The following is a 17,936-nucleotide window of genomic DNA, read 5'->3' as shown; positions in this document are numbered from 1 at the left end:
CTGTCAGGTTGGATGGGGCTCGTTGCTGCACAGCTATTTTCAAGTCTCTCCAGAGATGTTCAATCGTGTTCAAGTCCAGCCTTCGGCTGGGCCACTCAAGGCCATTCAGAGACTTGCCCCGAAGCCACTCCTGCGTTGTCTTGGCTGTGTGCTTAGGGTTGTTGTCCTGTTGGAAGGTGCACCTTCACCCCAGTCTGAGGTCCTGAGCGCTCTGGAGCAGGTTTTCATCAAGGATCTCTCTGTACTTTGCCGCTGTTCATCTTTACCTCGATCCTAACTAGTCTCCCAGTCCCTGCCGCTGAAAAACATCCCCACAGCATGATGCTGCAACCACCATGCTTCACCATAAAGATGGTGCAAGGATTCCTCAGACGTGATGCTTGGAATTCAGGCCAAAGAGCTCAATCTTGGCTTCATCAGACCAGAGAATTTTGTTTCTCATGGTCTGCGAGTCCATTAGGTGCCTTTGGGGAAACTCCAAACAGGCTGTCATGTGCCTTTTACTGAGGAGTGGCTTCCATCTGGCCACTCTCCCATAAAATACCTGATTGGAGGAATGCTGCAGAGATGTTTGTCCTTCTTTAAGGGTCTCCCATCTCCACAGAGGAACTCTGGAGCTCTGTCAGAGTGACCATTGGGTTCTTGGTCACATCCCTGACCAATGCCCTTCTCCTTCGATTGCTCAGTTTTGCCGGGCGGCCAGCTTCTTGGGAGTTCCAAACTCCTTCCATTTAAGAATGATGGAGGCCACTGTGTTCTAGGGGAACTTCAATGCTGCAGACTTTTTTTGGTACCCTTCCCCAGATCTATGCCTCAACACAACCCTGTCTCAGCACTCCAATGACAATTCCTTCGACCTCATGGCTTGGTTTTTGCTCTGACATGCACTATCAACTGTGGGACCTTATATAGACAGGTGTGTAACTTTCCAAATCATGTACAATCCATTGAATTTACCACAGGTGGACTCCAATCAAGTTGTAGAAACACCTCAAGGATGATGGCTTGGTTTTAATTCACATTTCACGCTTGTCATTTCCGGTCACAACATGCAGACTTGTTTACGTGCTGCTGTGCATTTTGCTACCAACCTTACTTTGCTACCTGACAACTTTACGGTTTTTACTTTTTAATTACCGTTTATATTTTTAGTTTTTCCCTCACATACCTTAAGTGAACATTTCGGCATTTCGTGTATGGTTAGTGAAAAAGTCCATGTTGCAAATGTACGATCCCTTACTAGACGTCCAAAATCGTTTGTAAAATTTGCGGTCGGCGTCGGGCCGTGCGGTAGGGCCGGACCTACCGGGAAGTCATCAAATGAACTTTGTCGGACATTCGGTTTCCGTTTAATAAAATAAACAAGTTTTGGACCATTTTTCCGCTATCCCGGAAATTCCCACAAGAGGGCATACGGAATCATATGGCAATTTGGCAAAACATCACGAATCACGACGGGGCCTTATCTCGAAAACGGAAAATATTTCGAAGCCGAAACTTGGTGAGCGTAGGTTTGGCATAATAGGCAGTTGGCCCCGAACAAGATGGCGTCTAGGCCTCAACGGTTTTTAAGTTATGGCCATTTTTCTGGGATTAAAGGTCCTAAATGGAAATAGAGAAATTATTTTTCCACTTCAGGTCAAAGTCAAGGAGCCTCCGGTGTCAATAAAAAAAGAACCAGACATTTATCTATCGTCATTTAAGAGAAACGGAACAATGACAAATTGGGGATGTTCACAAATAGGCGTTTTTTTTTTCAAATGTTACAGATCCAGTTGCGGGGTGTTCATACGAATCTTTTTAAAGTGTGAGGCGGAGCTCTGCGAGATTTCTGTGATTTTCTATGATTTTCTGAAATTACACACACACACTAAACCCTCCGTAAATAACTCAGTTCTTAACGTAAAGACTTAAAACTCAGGATTATGTAAAGGCATACCCCAATCAGGATATGAGTTTATTTATAGCTTCCTGTGCCAACCAGGAGTGCCTTAAATGGTGTCATAGTGGCTGTTTCCAAGGGTTAAAAAGGTCAGATCTTTTCAAAACTTCATATGTGTGATTAGGCAACCCCCATAAACTGTAAGTCAGTCATTTCTCCCAACAGATGTCAAAGAAAAGCTCTCACACACACACACACAGCAAGGATGGAGTGACAAAGTGCGGTGCTTAAAGACACAGAGAGCAGGCAATGCAATGCATTACCATAATCCCTAGGCCGTGCCGAGTTCAACGAGATATCCCGCTTGACCGTAGCTCGCTCGGTCTAGGCGCAGCGACCATTAGAATAGTAGGCCCAAAATGAAGCCTGCCCCACAATGTCATTTGCTTTTGAGTGACAGTGAGAGAACCGTTAGGGTGAGAAGACAAATTCCACCACAGGAATGTTCCTAAGGTCCTCCCGATCTGTACAAGCCTAACCTTGACCGTGTGGCATTAACCCTTAACAGTAAAACAGGGTTTTTTGATCTCACAGATTACAGTGACATCTCTCCCCATAGGAATACATTGCCTGCACCACAAAATTCAACCTGAGGCCTATATGGGTTATGGCCGTATGAACCTGTCTTCGGTACCAGTCCATCAGGCCACTATGAGGTCTACCTGTGTTGATTCTAAGCTTCCTGGACCAACCGGAAGTGGTTAAAATGCCCCTAAAAGTGTATATCCATACCCTGCCTGCAGTTTGACAGACATAGTGCATTCAAGCCTGTGTAGATAAGTCAATTCTTAACGTAAGGACTTAAAACTCAGGATTCTGTAACAGCATACCCCAATGAGGATATGTATTGATTTATAGCTTCCTGTGCCAACCGGAAGTGCCATAATTGGCGTCTCAGGGGCTGTTTCGAGGGGTTAAAAAAGTCTGATCTTTCCAAAACGTCATATATGTGATTAGGCAACCCCCATGAACTGTAAATCAGTCATTTTTCCCCAAAAAATTCAAAGGAAAAAAAAATCACACTAAAACACAACTTGGAAGGAGGGACGTATTGGGGTGCGTAGAGACAGACAGTGGCTGCAATAGTTAGCTTTGTTGGAGCTAAAAAAGAACCGTCAGACCTAGAGTTCCGAAACTTTAGAAACCTGTTCTAGACCTCCGGTCGATGGTGCGTGGTGAGTTACGTGGCTCTAGAACGTTCTCGGACCGAGAAACAGCCTCGTACATTTGCAATACTTTCAATTCATTTTTGCATCACGAAAATGACAACGTTTAGAAAAGTCTCAGAGACGCAAGGCTAGGTGCATTGAAACCGGCTCGGCCCATAGAGACGGACCCCAACGTTTCTGTCCGATAGCTCGTTCAAGGACCCCGTAGCAAGGCATGGAAATAAGTGGATTTTCACCACCAATTAGGGTTTTTCTCGGACACCAAATGACCTATCGAGCCGAAACTCGGGATTCGGGGTCGCCTCACATAGGCCTTCACATTATGTCCGAACTGGACCCGTAGCTAGAACGTAACTATGTGTTTTACCTTTTTATTATGTTTTCAACTGAAGGCGCTGTGAATTATGGGCCTGCTCTGACATATGTGATAGTTGGCTTCTAAATGAGTAGGAAAAAGTGGGTTTGGTGTCAATTGATGTCAGTTTGGTGTCATAATGACATCTAATTGACTGATGGACACTGACTTGCTAGTTGACTTTTGTGCATTTGCAATATGTTTAAACGGAGAGGGACCATCACCAAAATGGCATTCTGAAATCAACACAAAAAATGGCATCACCATAGTCTCCAGACTATGCTGAGTTCAACGAGCTATCCCGCTTGACCGTAGCCCGCTCGGTCTAAGCGCAACGACCATTAGAAAAGAAGGCCCAAAATGAAGCCTGCCCCACAACGTCATTTGATTTTGGGTGAGAGTGAGAGAACCGTTAGAGTGAGAAGAAAAATTCCACCACAGGAATGTTCCTAAGGTCCTCCCGATCCGTGCAAGCCTAACCTTGACCGTGTGGCATTAACCCTTAATAGTTTAAAGAAGGTGTTTACATCAAACAGTTTGCATTGACTTCTCTCCCCATAGGAATACATTGCCTGCACCCCTAATTTCAACCTGAAGTCTATATGGGTTATGAATGCCGTATTAACCTGTCTTCGGTACCAGTCCATCAGGCCACTATGAGGTCTACCTGTGTTGATTCTAAGCTTCCTGGACCAACCGGAAGTGGTTAAAATCACCCTAAAAGTGTTTACCCATACCCTGCCTGCAGTTTGATAGACATAGTACATTCAACCCTGTGTAAGTCAGTCAATTCTTAACGTAAGGACTTAAAACTCAGGATTCTGTAACAGCATACCCCAATGAGGATATGTCTTGACTTGCTAGTTGACTCTTGTCCATTTGCAATATGTTTAAACAGTGAGGTACCATCACCAAAAGCGACATTCTGAAATCTACCCTAACGAGCGATTGAGATGAACCAGAATCACTGCAAAGCCATCCCGAGTTCATCGGGCCAGTCAATTTCACATTCCTGCAGGATTTTTATAGCATGACCAATTCGTGATGGTACCTGCCCATTGAAACATATTGCAAATGCACAGTGACTTTGAAAAAGTAAGGAAACATAAACAAATGGACATAATGAAATCAACATTTTTTTTATTTTTGGGTGACCAGTTGCACGTGCATTTGCAATATGATTCTATAGTGAAAAAACATCACCAAAAGCGACATTCTGAAATCAACCCAAACGAGCGATTAAGATGACCCAGAATCACTGCAAAGCCATCCCGAAGTTCATCAGGCCAGTCAATTTCACATTCCTGCAGGATTGTTATAGCATGACCAATTCGTGATGGTACCTGCCCATTAAAACATATTGCAAATGCACAGTGACTTTGAAAAAGTAAGGAAAAATAAACAAAAAAAATCAAAAAAAAGTTTTTGGGGGTTACCAGTTGCACATTTTAGATCACCAGTTGCACATTTCAGATCACCAGTTGCACGGAGGAAAATTGTTACTTTTGACTTTGACTTTTGACTTCCTATGACATCATATTGCAAATGGAGAAAACATATGCCTTATGCACAAGTAAAACAAAAAAAATTATGATAATAAAAGTTGACAAAGGTATAGTTTGAGCAAAGTATAGTTTTAATTTTGAGCATGACCAATTCGTGATGGTACCTGCCCATTTAAAACATATTGCAAATGCACAGTGACTTTGAAAAAGTAAGGAAACATAAACAAAAAAAATCAAAACATTTTTTTTGCGGGTTACCAGTTGCACATATTAGATCACCAGTTGCACATTTCAGATCACCAGTTGCACATTTCAGATGACCAGTTGCACGGAGGAAAATTGTTACTTTTGACTTTGACTTTTGACTTCCTATGACATCATATTGCAAATGGAGAAAACATATGCCTTATGCACAAGTAAAACAAAAAAAATTATGATAATAAAAGTTGACAAAGGTATAGTTTGAGCAAAGTATAGTTTGAATTTTGAGCATGACCAATTCGTGATGGTACCTGCCCATTAAAACATATTGCAAATGCACAGTGACTTTGAAAAAGTAAGGAAACATAAACAAAAAAAATCAAAAAAAAATTTGGGGGGGTTACCAGTTGCACATTTTAGATCACCAGTTGCACATTTCAGATCACCAGTTGCACGGAGGAAAATCATTACTTTTGACTTTGACTTTTGACTTCCTATGAAATCATATTCCAAATGGAGAAAACATATGCCTTATGCACAAGTGAAAAAAAAAAAATATGATAATAAAGTATGACTAAAGTATGTTGATAAAGTTCTTATACATGTGTTATTGACACAAAAATCGAAAGAATTTTGAAAAACGGTCCAGAAAGCACTTTAAGGATGTGTGAAGTTTTTTACAAAATTTTGACATTTTTGACTTTTGACTTCCTATGAAATCATATTGCAAATGGACAAAACATATGCCTTATGCGCATGTAATTAAAAAAATAACAATTATGATAACAAAATTGGACAAAAGTATATTCATACAGTTCTTACACATGTGTAATTGACAAAAAAATCGAAAGAATTTCGAAAAAAGGTCCAGAAAGCACTTTTTTAATGGGTGATAAGTTTTTGAAAAAAAAATCATTTTTTCAAAATTTTGCTTTTGGATGTTGACTTGGGTTGCATTTCCAATATGAAAAACCCCGGTGGAGCGCACACGCCCCCTGTTGGATTTTTGAAGTGTTACAATTGGCAATTGCCATATGGCATTTGCCATATACTTTGCACGAATCAACGCCGCTTTGGGTGGTATTGGACATCGTGTATATGGTTTGTCCAATGCCAATATCTTGCCATTCATTTTTGTACAATTCAGGGGGGTATTCCCTTACTCAACTTTTTTTCATTAAACTTTTTCACTCTGGACGTTTTCTGGACTTGGTTCATCAGGACTTCCAACAGCCAAAGCTAAGTAGTAACATTAACATGATGCCTTCTAATTGCAGTTGCTGTACTCATAATATACAGGAGAACAATCGCCTTACGGCGAGAATAGCTGTGCTGCAAGCCCAGCTTCAGACGCAATAGTTAAGCAAGGGTAATTTCAGTGTAGGAAAGGATGAAACGGCATCTGTGCCTCCAGTAACTACAGATAGTAACGTTAGTATAAATCCCCTCGCACGGTCCCCGCAGCCGGACAACTTTCTCATGGCTTCTGGAGGGAATTGCTGTAGGAATGCTCAACCGGTGTCGCTCATTCAGCCGACAGAAACTTTCAACCGGTTCTCCTATTGACTTTTTATGGCTGCAGGTGCAGTATTGAGTAGCTTGCATGAAAAGGTGCCCAATGTAAACGGCCAGCTCCTCAGTCTCAGTTGCTAATATATGCATATTATTATTAGTATTGGATAGAAAACACTCTGAAGTTTCTAAAACTGTTTGAATTATGTCTGAGTATAACAGAACTCATATTGCAGGCAAAAACCTGACAAATTCCACTTCCTGTTTGGATTTTTATCTGGGGGTGGCAGATTTTCAACCTTGCTCTCATTGAAATTACTGCGAGGTATGGATGAGTTTTCACTTACTACATCTTCCGCTAGATGTCAACAGTCAATAGAACTTTGTCTGATGACTCTAATGTGAAGGGGGGTCGAATGAGACAGGAAATAGTCACCACTGCCACGAGTTGACCATGCTTTCACTATGCGCATTCACAAGGGAAGGACCTGCGTTCCACCGCTCATTTGAAGTCATTCTAATTCTCCGGTTGGAACGTTATTCAAGATGTATGTAAACAACATTCTAAAGATTGAGTCAGTACATTGTTTGACATGTTTCTACTGACTGTTACGAAACTTTTGGAGATTTTGTCATGTTATAGTGGACGCGCTTTGTGACTTTGGAATTGTTTACCAAATGCACTAACCAAAGTAGCTAATTGGACATAATTGACGGACATCATTGAACAAATCAAGCATTTATTGTGGACCTGGGATTCCTAGGACTGCATTCTGATGAAGTTCATCAAAAGTAAGGAAACATTTATGTACTTTCTGGTTTCTGTTGACTCCAACATGGAGGCTAATTTTTCTATCGTTCTGAGCGCCATCTCAGATTATTGCATGTGTTTCTTTTTCCGTATTTAAAAAAAAAAATCCTGACACAGGGGTTGCATTAAGGAGAGGTATATCTATAATTCCATGTGTATAACTTGTATTATCATCTACATTTATGATGAGTATTTCTGTTGAATGATGCGGCTATGCAAAATCACTGGATGTTTTTGGAACTAGTGAATGGAATGCTCCAATGTAAACTCAGATTTTCTGATATAAATATGAACTTTATCAAACAAAACATGCATGTATTGTGTAACATGAAGTCCTATGAGTGTCATCTGATGAAGATTATCAAAGGTTAGTGATTTATTTTATCTCTGTGCTTTTTCTCTCTCTCTTTGGCTGGTAAAATTGGCTGTGTATTTTAGTGAGGTGGTGAGCTAACATAATAGTTTGTGGTGCTTTCCCTGTAAATCCTATTTGAAATCGGACACTGTGCTGGGATTAACAACAAGACTACCTTGAAAAGATATAAGACACATGCATGTTTGAGGAATTTGAATTATGAGATTTCTGTTCTTTTGAGTATGGCGCCCTGTACTAACACTTGCTGTTGTTATATCGCTCCCGGTAACGGGATCTCAGCCATAAGAAGTTAAGCAGCGAGTCGGAGTCAAAGCCCGAGCCTTCTCTGGTCTCTACTTCTTCCCGTTATGGCTCCCACTATTAGCTCCCACCATTAGCTCTGACAAATTGAAAACCCTGGTCATTGGCGACTCCATTACCCGCAGTATTAGACTTAAAACTAATAATCCAGCTCTCACTGTTTACCAGGGGGCAGGCTACCGACGTTAAGGCTAATCTGAAGATTGTGCTTGCTAAGGCTAAAACTGGCGATTATAGAGATCTTGTTATCCACGTCGGCACCAAAGATGTTAGTTTCATCATGTAAATCAGCTACAAAGATGTGTACTAATTGAGTAATTGTCTCTGGCCCCCTCCCAGTTAGGGGGAGTGATGAGCTCTACAGCAGAGTCTCACAACTCAATCGCTGGTTGAAAACTGTTTTCTGCCCCTCCCAAAATATATAATTGGTAGATAATTGGCCCTCTTTCTGGGACTCACCCACAAACAGGACCAAGCCTGGCCTGTTGAGGAGTGACGGACTCCGTCCTTGCTGGAGGGGTGCTCTCATCTTATCTACTAACATAGACAGGGCACTAACTCCCCTAGCTCCACAATGAAATAGAGTGCAGGCCAGGCAGCAGGCTGTTAGCCAGCCTGCCAGCTTAGTGGAGTTTGTCACTAGCACAGTCAGTGTAGTCAGCTCACCTATCCCCATTGAGACCGTGTCTGTGCCTCGACCTAGGTTGGGCAAAACTAAACATGGCGCTTTTCGCCTCAGCAATCTCACTAGAATAAAGACCTCCTCCATTCCTGACATTATTGAAAGAGATCGTGATACCTCACATCTCAAAATAGGGCTACTTAATGATAGATCCTTCACTTCCAAGGCAGTTATAGTCAATGAACTAATCACTGATCACATAATCTTGATGTGATGGCCAGACTGAAACATGGCTTAAGCCTGATGAATTTACTGTGATGAGGCCTCACCTCCTGGTTACACTAGTGACCATATCCCCCCGTGCATCCCGCAAAGGCGGAGGTGTTGCCAACATTTACGATAGCAAATTTCAATTTACAAAAAAAAACTATGTTTTCATCTTTTGAGCTTCTAGTCATAATCTATGCAGCCTACCCAATCACTTTTTTTAGCTACTGTTTACAGGCCTCCTGGGCCATATACAGCGTTCCTCACTGAGTTCCTATCGGACCTTGTAGTCATAGCAGATAATATTATAATTTTTGGTGACTTTAATATTCACATGGAATAGTCCACAGACTCACTAAAAAAGGCTTTCGGCGCCATTAGTGGGTTTTGTCCAACATGTCTCTGGACCTACTCACTGCCACAGTCATACTCTGGACATAGTTTTGTCCCATTGAATAAATGTTATGGATCTTAATGTTTTTCCTCATAACCCTGGACTATCGGACCACCATTTTATTACGTTTGCAATCACAACAAATAATCTGCTCCGACCCCAACTAAGGAGCATCAAAAGTCATGCTATAAATTCTCAGACAGTCTGTCACGACTTCTACCAAAGGTGGCTCCTCTCACTGTTCGGGCGGCTCTCGGCGGTCGTCGTCGCCGGTCTACTAGCTGCCACCGATCCTTTTTCCTTTTCATTTGGTTATGTCTGTCTTGTGTTTCACCTTCGTTCGATTTAAGGTAATTAGGCGGGGTATTTTAATCTCGCCATACACTCTGAGTTTTGTGCGGGATTGTTACGTTATGTCATTTTGTTTGGGTTGCGTTTTCTTGTGTTCTGTTGAATAGGTGTTTTTTAGACGGTTTTCTAGACGGTGTCCGGTTGTTTTGAGGCTGTTGTAGTCCTGTTCCTGTTCTTTGGACTTGTTAATAAAATGCCCTCTTCAAATTTGCTCTCTCTTGCGCCTGACTCCACACCAACTTCTCCTTGGGGAGATACTTGACAACATCAGAGGACACAAATCAGTTAACCACCTAACTGAGGAACTCAATTTAACCTTGCACAATACCCAAGATGCAGATGCACCCCTAAAAACGAAAAACATTTGTCATAAGAAACTAGCTCCCTGGTAAACAGAAAATACCCGAGCTCTGAAGCAAGCTTCCAGAAAATTGGAACGGAAATGGCGCCACACCAAACTGGAAGTCTTCCGACTAGCTTGAAAGACAGTACCGTGCAGTATCGATGAGCCCTCACTGCTGCTCGATCATCCTATTTTTCCAACTTAATTGAGGAAGATAAGAACAATCCAAAATGTATTTTGATAAAGTCGCAAAGCTAACTAAAAAACAGCATTCCCCAAGGATAAATTAATGAACTTCTTTGAGGAAAAAGATCATGATCATTAGAAAGCAAATTACGGACTCCCCTTTAAATCTGCGTATTCCTCTGAAGCTCAGTTGTCCTGAGTCTGCACAACTCTGCCAGGACCTAGGATCAAGGGAGACTCAAGTGTTTTAGTACTATATCTCTTGACACAATGATGAAAGTAATGATAGCCTCTAAATCTTCAAGCTGCATACTGGACCCTATTCCAACTAAACTACTGAAAGAGCTGCTTCATGTGCTTGGCCCTCCTATGTTGAACATAATAAACAGCTCTCTATCCACCGGATGTGTACCAAACTCACTAAAAGTGGCAGTAATAAAGCCTCTCTTGAAAAAGCCAAACCTAAACTATCGGCCTATATTGAATCTTCCATTCCTCTATAAATTGTTTGAAAAAGCTGTAGCGAAGCATCTCACTGCCTTCCTGAAGACAAACAATGTATACGAAATGCTTCAGTCTGGTTTTAGACCCCATCGTAGCACTGAGACTGCACTTGTGAAGGTGGTAAATTACCTTTTAATGGCGTCAGACCGAGGCTCTGTATCTGTCCTCGTGCTCCTAGATCTTAGTGCTGCTTTTGATGCCATCGATCACCACATTATTTTGGAGAGATTGGAAACCCAAATTAGTCCACACGGACAAGTTCCGGCCTGGTTTAGATCTTATCTGTCGGAAAGATATCGATTTGTCTCTGTGAATGGTTTGTCCATTGACAAATCAACTGTACATTTCGGTGTTCCTCAAGGTTCCGTTTTAGGACTACTATTGTTTTCACTATATATTTTACCTCTTGGGGATGTCATTCGAAAACATAATGTTAACTTTCACTGCAATGCAGAAGACACACAGCTGTACAGTTCAATAAAACATGGTGAAGCCCCAAAATTGCCCTTGCTAGAAGCCTGTGTTTCAGACATAAGGAAGTGGATAGCTGCAAACTTTTTACATTTAAACTCGGACAAAACAGAGATGCTTGTTCTAGGTCCCAAGAAACAAAGATCTTTTGTTGAATCTGACAATTAATCTTGATGGTTGTACAGTCGTCTCAAATAAAACTGTGAAGGACCTCGGCGTTACTCTGGACCCTATGCTGTTGTCACTTCTAGGTTAAGCTACTGCAATGCTCTACTTTCCAGCTACCCGGATAAAGCGCTAAATACACTTCAGTTAGTGATATATATGGCTGCTAGAATCCTGACGAGAACCCTCGAAACTGATCATATTACTCCAGTGCTAGCCTCCGTACACTGGCTTCCTGTTAAGGCAAGGGCTGATTTCAAGGTTTACTGCTAACCTACAAAGCATTACATGGGCTTGGTCCTACATATCTTTCTGATTTGGTCCTGCCGTACATACCTACACTTATGCTACGGTCACAAGACGCAGGCCTCCTAATTGTCCCTAGAATTTCTAAGCAAACAGCTGGAGGCAGGGCTTTCTCCTATAGAGCCCAATTTTTATGGAATGGTCTGCCTACTCATCTCTTCAGTAGGTCATATGATTGAGTGTAGTCTGGCCGAGGAGTGCGAAGGTGAACGGAAATTCTCTGGATTAACACATCGCCCTTGCGGTCTCTGTCTGGCCGGTTCCCCACTCTCCACTGGGATTCTCTGCCTCTAACCCTATTACAGGGGCTGAGTCACTGGCTTACTGGTGCTCTTACATGCCGTCCCTAGGAGGGGTGCATCACTTGAGTGGGTTGAGTCGCTGACGTGGTCTTCCTGTTTAGGTTGGCGACCCCCCCCTTGGGTTGTGCCGTGGCGGAGATCTTTGTGGGCTATACTCACAAAGATGGTGGTTGAAAATATCCCTCTAGTGTTGTGGGGGGCTGTGCTTTGACAAAGTGGGTGGGGTTATATCCTGACTGTTTGGTCCTGTCCAGGGGTATCATCGGATGGGGCCACAGTGTCTCCTGACCCCTCCTGTCTCATCCTCCAGTATTTATTCTGCAGTAGTTTATGTGTCGGAGGGCTAGGGTCAGTCTGTTATATCTGGAGTATTTCTCCTGTCTTATCCGGTGACTTTTCCGGTGACTGTACATTTAAATATGTTCTCTCTAATTCTCCCTTTCGCTCTTTCTCTCTTTGTTTCTTTCTCTCTCTCGGAGGACCTGAGCCCTAGAACCATGCCTCAGGACTACCTGGCATGATGACTCCTTGCTGTCCCCAGTCCACCTGGCCGTGCTGCTGCTCCAGTTTCAACTGTTCTGCCTGCGGCTATCGAACCCTGACCTGTTCACAGGACGTGCTACCTGTCCCAGACCTGCTGTTTTCAACTCTCTAGAGACAGCAGGAGCGGTAGAGGTACTCTCAATGATCGGCTATGAAATGCCAACTGACATTTACTCCTGAGGTGCTGACTTGTTGCACCCTCGACAACTAGTGTGATTATTATTATTTGACCATGCTGGTAATTTATGAACATTTGAACATCTTGGCCATGTTCTGTTATAATCTCCACCTGGCACAGCCAGAAGAGGACTGGCCACCCCTCATAGCCTGGTTCCTCTCTAGGTTTCTTCCTAGGTTTTGGCCTTTCTAGGGAGTTTTTCCTAGCCACTCTGCTTCTACACCTGAATTGCTTGCTGTTTGGTGTTTTAGGCTGGGTTTCTGTACAGCACTTTGATATATCAGCTGATGTAAAAAGGGCTATATAAATACTTTTGATTTGATGAACAATGGAAAGAGGATGCACCTGTGTACAATTTCGTGTCTCATAGCAAAGGGTCTTAACTGTTATGTAAGTAAGGTATTTTTTAAATATATATTTTTTTATACATTTGATAACATTTCTAAAACTCTTTTCGCATTGTCATTATTGGATATTGTGTGGAGATTGATGAGGGGAAACAATTATTTTGTACATTTTAGAATAAGGCTGTAACGTAACACAATGTGTAAAAAGGGAACGGGTCTGAATACTTCCTGTATGCACTGTAAATTGAGCTGATGAGACAGTGGTTTGCGCAGTCAGATGGAACAGAGTAAATAGGCATTTCAACGTCACAGATTTTGCCGGTGGTAAATTGTGGAATAGACACTGGTTGGATTGTGGTTTTAACCAATCAGCATCCAGAATTATACCCACCCGTTGTATAAAACCACCTGTACTCATCCCAGTCCAACAGAGGATCAGCCTCATTGATGCAAACAGCATAATGGATGTGTACTGTACTCTTTCTACATGCCATAGTGATTAACTTTCAATTGCACAGTCCAGCAACAGCAACCTATGACAAGCAAGACAAATGGACTCATGGAAATACGTAAGAAAAGTTGGCTCCATCTGATGCCCCAATGTTCACACTCACTCAGCCCAGATATGCCACGATTTAAGAAAGAATGTTTATTTTGGAGTCAAATAGGTGAAACTAAGTTGGACCACTGAAGGAGAAATAAAAAATGTATCTAATTTCCACCAACTAACCCCAGCCCTCCAAATGGGCCATTATTAAATTGTAAATGTCTAGAGAGCATTTTCCCATTTACTATGTGTCAGGCTCATGGCAGACTACACAGACAACATCAGGCCAGGATCACAGCGCAACATACCAGACTAGACAGCGAAACAAACTCAAACTAGGCGAGAGAGAGAGAGCATTCTATGCATTTGGTCTTGTCTTTGAGCTTGTGGGTATGGGGGTTTAAATCAGTACACTTTACAGGCGGAAGTGAGTGCTGACCTGAGTGTGTCCATTGTTACCTAAAAAAGGTTCCAAACGGATTCTTCGGTTGTCCCCAGGGAGAACCCTTTTGGGTTCCATGTAGATCACTCTGTGGAAATGGTTCTACCTGGAACCAAAAAGGTTTCTTCAAAGGGTTCTCCTATGAGGAAATCCGAAGAACACTTTTAGGTTTTAGATAGCACCTTTCTTTCCAAGAGTGTAACAGAGATAAGGGGAGGGGAATAGAGGCTAGTAAACTTTTGACTCCAATATTATTTTGAGTTGAGTGTCATATATCTTGGTTAGGAAAAACCACAAGAGGCCAACCTCTTGGTGCTATGCTTTCATAAACTCATGGTAACCACTTAAGATAAGATATGCTTATTTTTTTATTTAACCAGGAAAAGCCCATTGAGACCCAGAGTGTCTTTTTCAAGGGAGACCTGGCCAAGCAGGCAGCTACAATCAATACATTACATAATTAAAACATTAAAGTCCTGGGGACTTTAAGTAGCAACCACCTAGCAGACCGGGTATGGTAACTGCTGGTGAAGGAGACCAGACTACAGAGGTAAAGAGGGAGTTTACCCAAAAGGTCTTTGTAGATGAACACATACAAATCTTTCTGCGCATATAAAGTGAGGTCCAACCTACCATTTGGTACAATGTGCAATGGTGGGTGAGCGACTTGGCATTTGTAATAAAGTGCAAGGATGCATGATAAACAAAGGAGGCTGCAAGCATATTCAACAAGTCGCCATAATCAATTACAGAGAGAAAAGTGGCCTGAACAAGCTTCTTTCTAGCCATAAGCGGGAAACAAGCCTTATTACGAAAATAAAACCCAATTTCAATTTAAGCTTTGCCACAAGATTATCCACATGAACTTTAAAGAACAACTTGTCATCCAACCAAATACCTAGGTATTTGTTGGATGATACTTTTTCAATGGATAATCCACCAGATGTGACAATGCTAACGTTCTCTGGCAGAGTTTTAGCTCTGGTAAAGGTCATGAATTTAGTTTTTTGTACATTCAAGACCAGTTTATGACCATAAAGGGAGGCCTGCTGTGACTGAAAAGCAGTCTGGAGCTATTCAACAGCATGAACCAGAGAAGGGGCACATTAATATATAACTGTATAATCTGCATATAGATGTAACTTTGCTGGTTGCATCCCATTTCCCAAATCATCAATAAAATTGAGAATAACACAGGAGCTAAAATGGAACCCTGGGGCACACCTCTATTAATCTCAAGAAAGTTAGACTTGTGATTGTCAGCATAGGGTTGTCCAAGAAACATATTTCAGAGAACATAATCACTGAAAAATATGGAGTAATTTGGAGAAACACAAACCCCAAGCTGGTCTTTGAGCACTGCGTCAGTGATGGTGAGACATAACATCAGACCCCCTGTGCTCCACTGTAACCACGGAGCCTGCTCATTGTCATGGCTACCCTCACACACTGATGTCATGTTTTCATTTCTGTGGTTTCTTCATGTGCTCTTAATCAAAGTCACTGTTACAGGCTGTTCCATAAGCCTTGCTCTGTTGGTCTGCTATGATGGAGTCATCCCAGACACAACGGCACGGAACGATTAATTGACACGGTGTGTGTGTATGTTGACACACATTACATTACATAACCCCAACGTACTGTTCTGCTCTGTGAAAACAACACTGAGTTTGATAAATTAATCAGGCCATGAATATTATTACAGCTGAGTCTCTGTGTGAGGAGCGCTTCAAGAGGCCCAGTAAAAAATAAAAGGTATTGGTCACCTTACCTTATATATAAAATTAGAAATAATAGAAAGGACATTCCAATGTCGATGCTCTGAGATAGAGGGGCTTTGACCCTTCTTGTAACTTTAATTATTTGGCCCCATGCTGTGATGACCTGCGCCGTAAGCACTACCCTATATAGCGCATTACGGACGGATGATGAGCAGTTGCCATACCAGGCAGTGATGTAACCGGTCAGGATTAGGACTGTGGCAGTCACCAAATTTCATCAGCCGGTGATTGTCAAGCAAATAACTGGCAGTCTCATGGTAATTGACTGTTAATTAACATAACCACATTTAGCATCTCCTGGCCATTTAAAGCCATTTAAACAAATCTCATAAATCCATGTAATGTAGCCTACACCTTCACAATAAATCCATTATTTATTTTAGACAGGTCCAGAAACATGATATGAAGAAAATGTAGTTGATTTCAGAAGAAAAAAATAGCATACTCTGAGTTGTCCTTATGTTAGGTCCTGATGTGACTATGCCAAATGGTGTGGGCTACACTTGTTCATTTAGCAGACAAGATTTGCTTATAATTCCGTTGCATTATATTGTATTATTTTATAGTATAAAGAATTCAATTGAACAAAGCTGAAAAATATATAAATATTTTCTCCAAATTATTTGAGGGAGTGCGCACGTGGCTATTCTGTGTTGAGCTGTTAACAAAGAAAGTGGTACTCCTATATGCTTAATTTAGAGTTATTCATGTAATTTTTGTTGTTCTGCAAACATTGGGCTATATGTTTAGATTTTGTATATATTATAAGCCTGCATGATGAGACTCTAATGATTAGAAAAAAGTTGCTTGAAAGGCATGAGCTCTGCTTTGTTTTTTGGGTAGGCTGTACACACTCCAGCAGTCTCTAATTCACGATTTCACAAGAACTTGATAATACCTTGAATCCATGCCTTTTGTGGCCTGGAGTGCTGCATTGTGCCATTCTCCCTGAAGGTGCTGCACAATCAAAAGTATCTCACTCACACTGCGTTCTGTCACATGATCAGGTCTTTCTCACAGGCTACAAGTTAAGATTGGGGACGCAACTGTGTCCTTATCCGAGGTGCAAATTTAAGATATTGGATGAACTGTCCACATTTACTTTTCGTCAGTCAAAAAGATGAGTAGGCCTAACGAACAGCAAAAGCACTAGCCCATGTCAATCTACTTTCCCCCATAGTACAAAAGTTGACCGATTCTTTTCTGTGAGAGAAATAACTTATTTGGGCTAGGGGGCAGTATTCGGAAGTTTGGATGAATGAGGTGCCCAAAGTAACCTGCCAGTTACTCAGGCCCAGAAGCTAGGATATGCATTTAAATGGTAGTATTGGATAGAAAACACTCCAAAGCTTCCAAAACGGTTAAAATAATGTCTGTGAGTATAACAGAACTGATATGGCAGGCAAAAACCCGAGGACAATCCATCCAGAAAGATTTTTTTTCAGCCCACCTCTGATTAAAATGGCTGGGAATGGGAATATAAAAGGAGGTCCTCCCAGATTGCAGTTCCTAGGGCTTCCGCTAGATGTCAACAGTCCTTAGAACGAGTTTCAGGCTTGTTTTTTGAAAAATGAGCTATAATTTGTAGTTTTTCTTAGTGGCTCCCATTCGGCTGAAGTGTTTTCATGTGCTTTCCGGTGAGTGCGCATACTTCAGTTATTTATCTCCGGTAATGGTCTCCGGTATTCTCCGTATTCTCCGTCTTAAATTCTATCATTTATTTACATATTAGGGTACCCGAGGATTGATTAGGAACTTGACTTGTATAACGTTTATGCATTTTTAACGAGGGAAACCAGTGGATTACTGAGTCAAACGTGCCATTGAAACATACTTTTTTGTGATATAAAGGACTTTATCGAACAATAGGACCATTTGTTATCTAGCTGGGACCCTTGTGATTGCAACCAGATGAAGATCTACAAAGGTAAGTGATTTATTTTATCGCTATTTCTGACATTCGTGACGCATCTGCTTGGTTGGAAAATGTATGTAATGCTTTTGTGTGCGGGGTGC

Source organism: Oncorhynchus mykiss, chromosome 10 (genome assembly GCF_057628025.1).
Source record: "Oncorhynchus mykiss isolate SJ-2025 chromosome 10, ASM5762802v1, whole genome shotgun sequence".
Classification (NCBI taxonomy): Eukaryota; Metazoa; Chordata; class Actinopteri; order Salmoniformes; family Salmonidae; genus Oncorhynchus; species Oncorhynchus mykiss.
The sequence above is the reverse complement of the archived record's forward strand: the minus strand, read 5'-3'. Positions refer to the sequence as shown.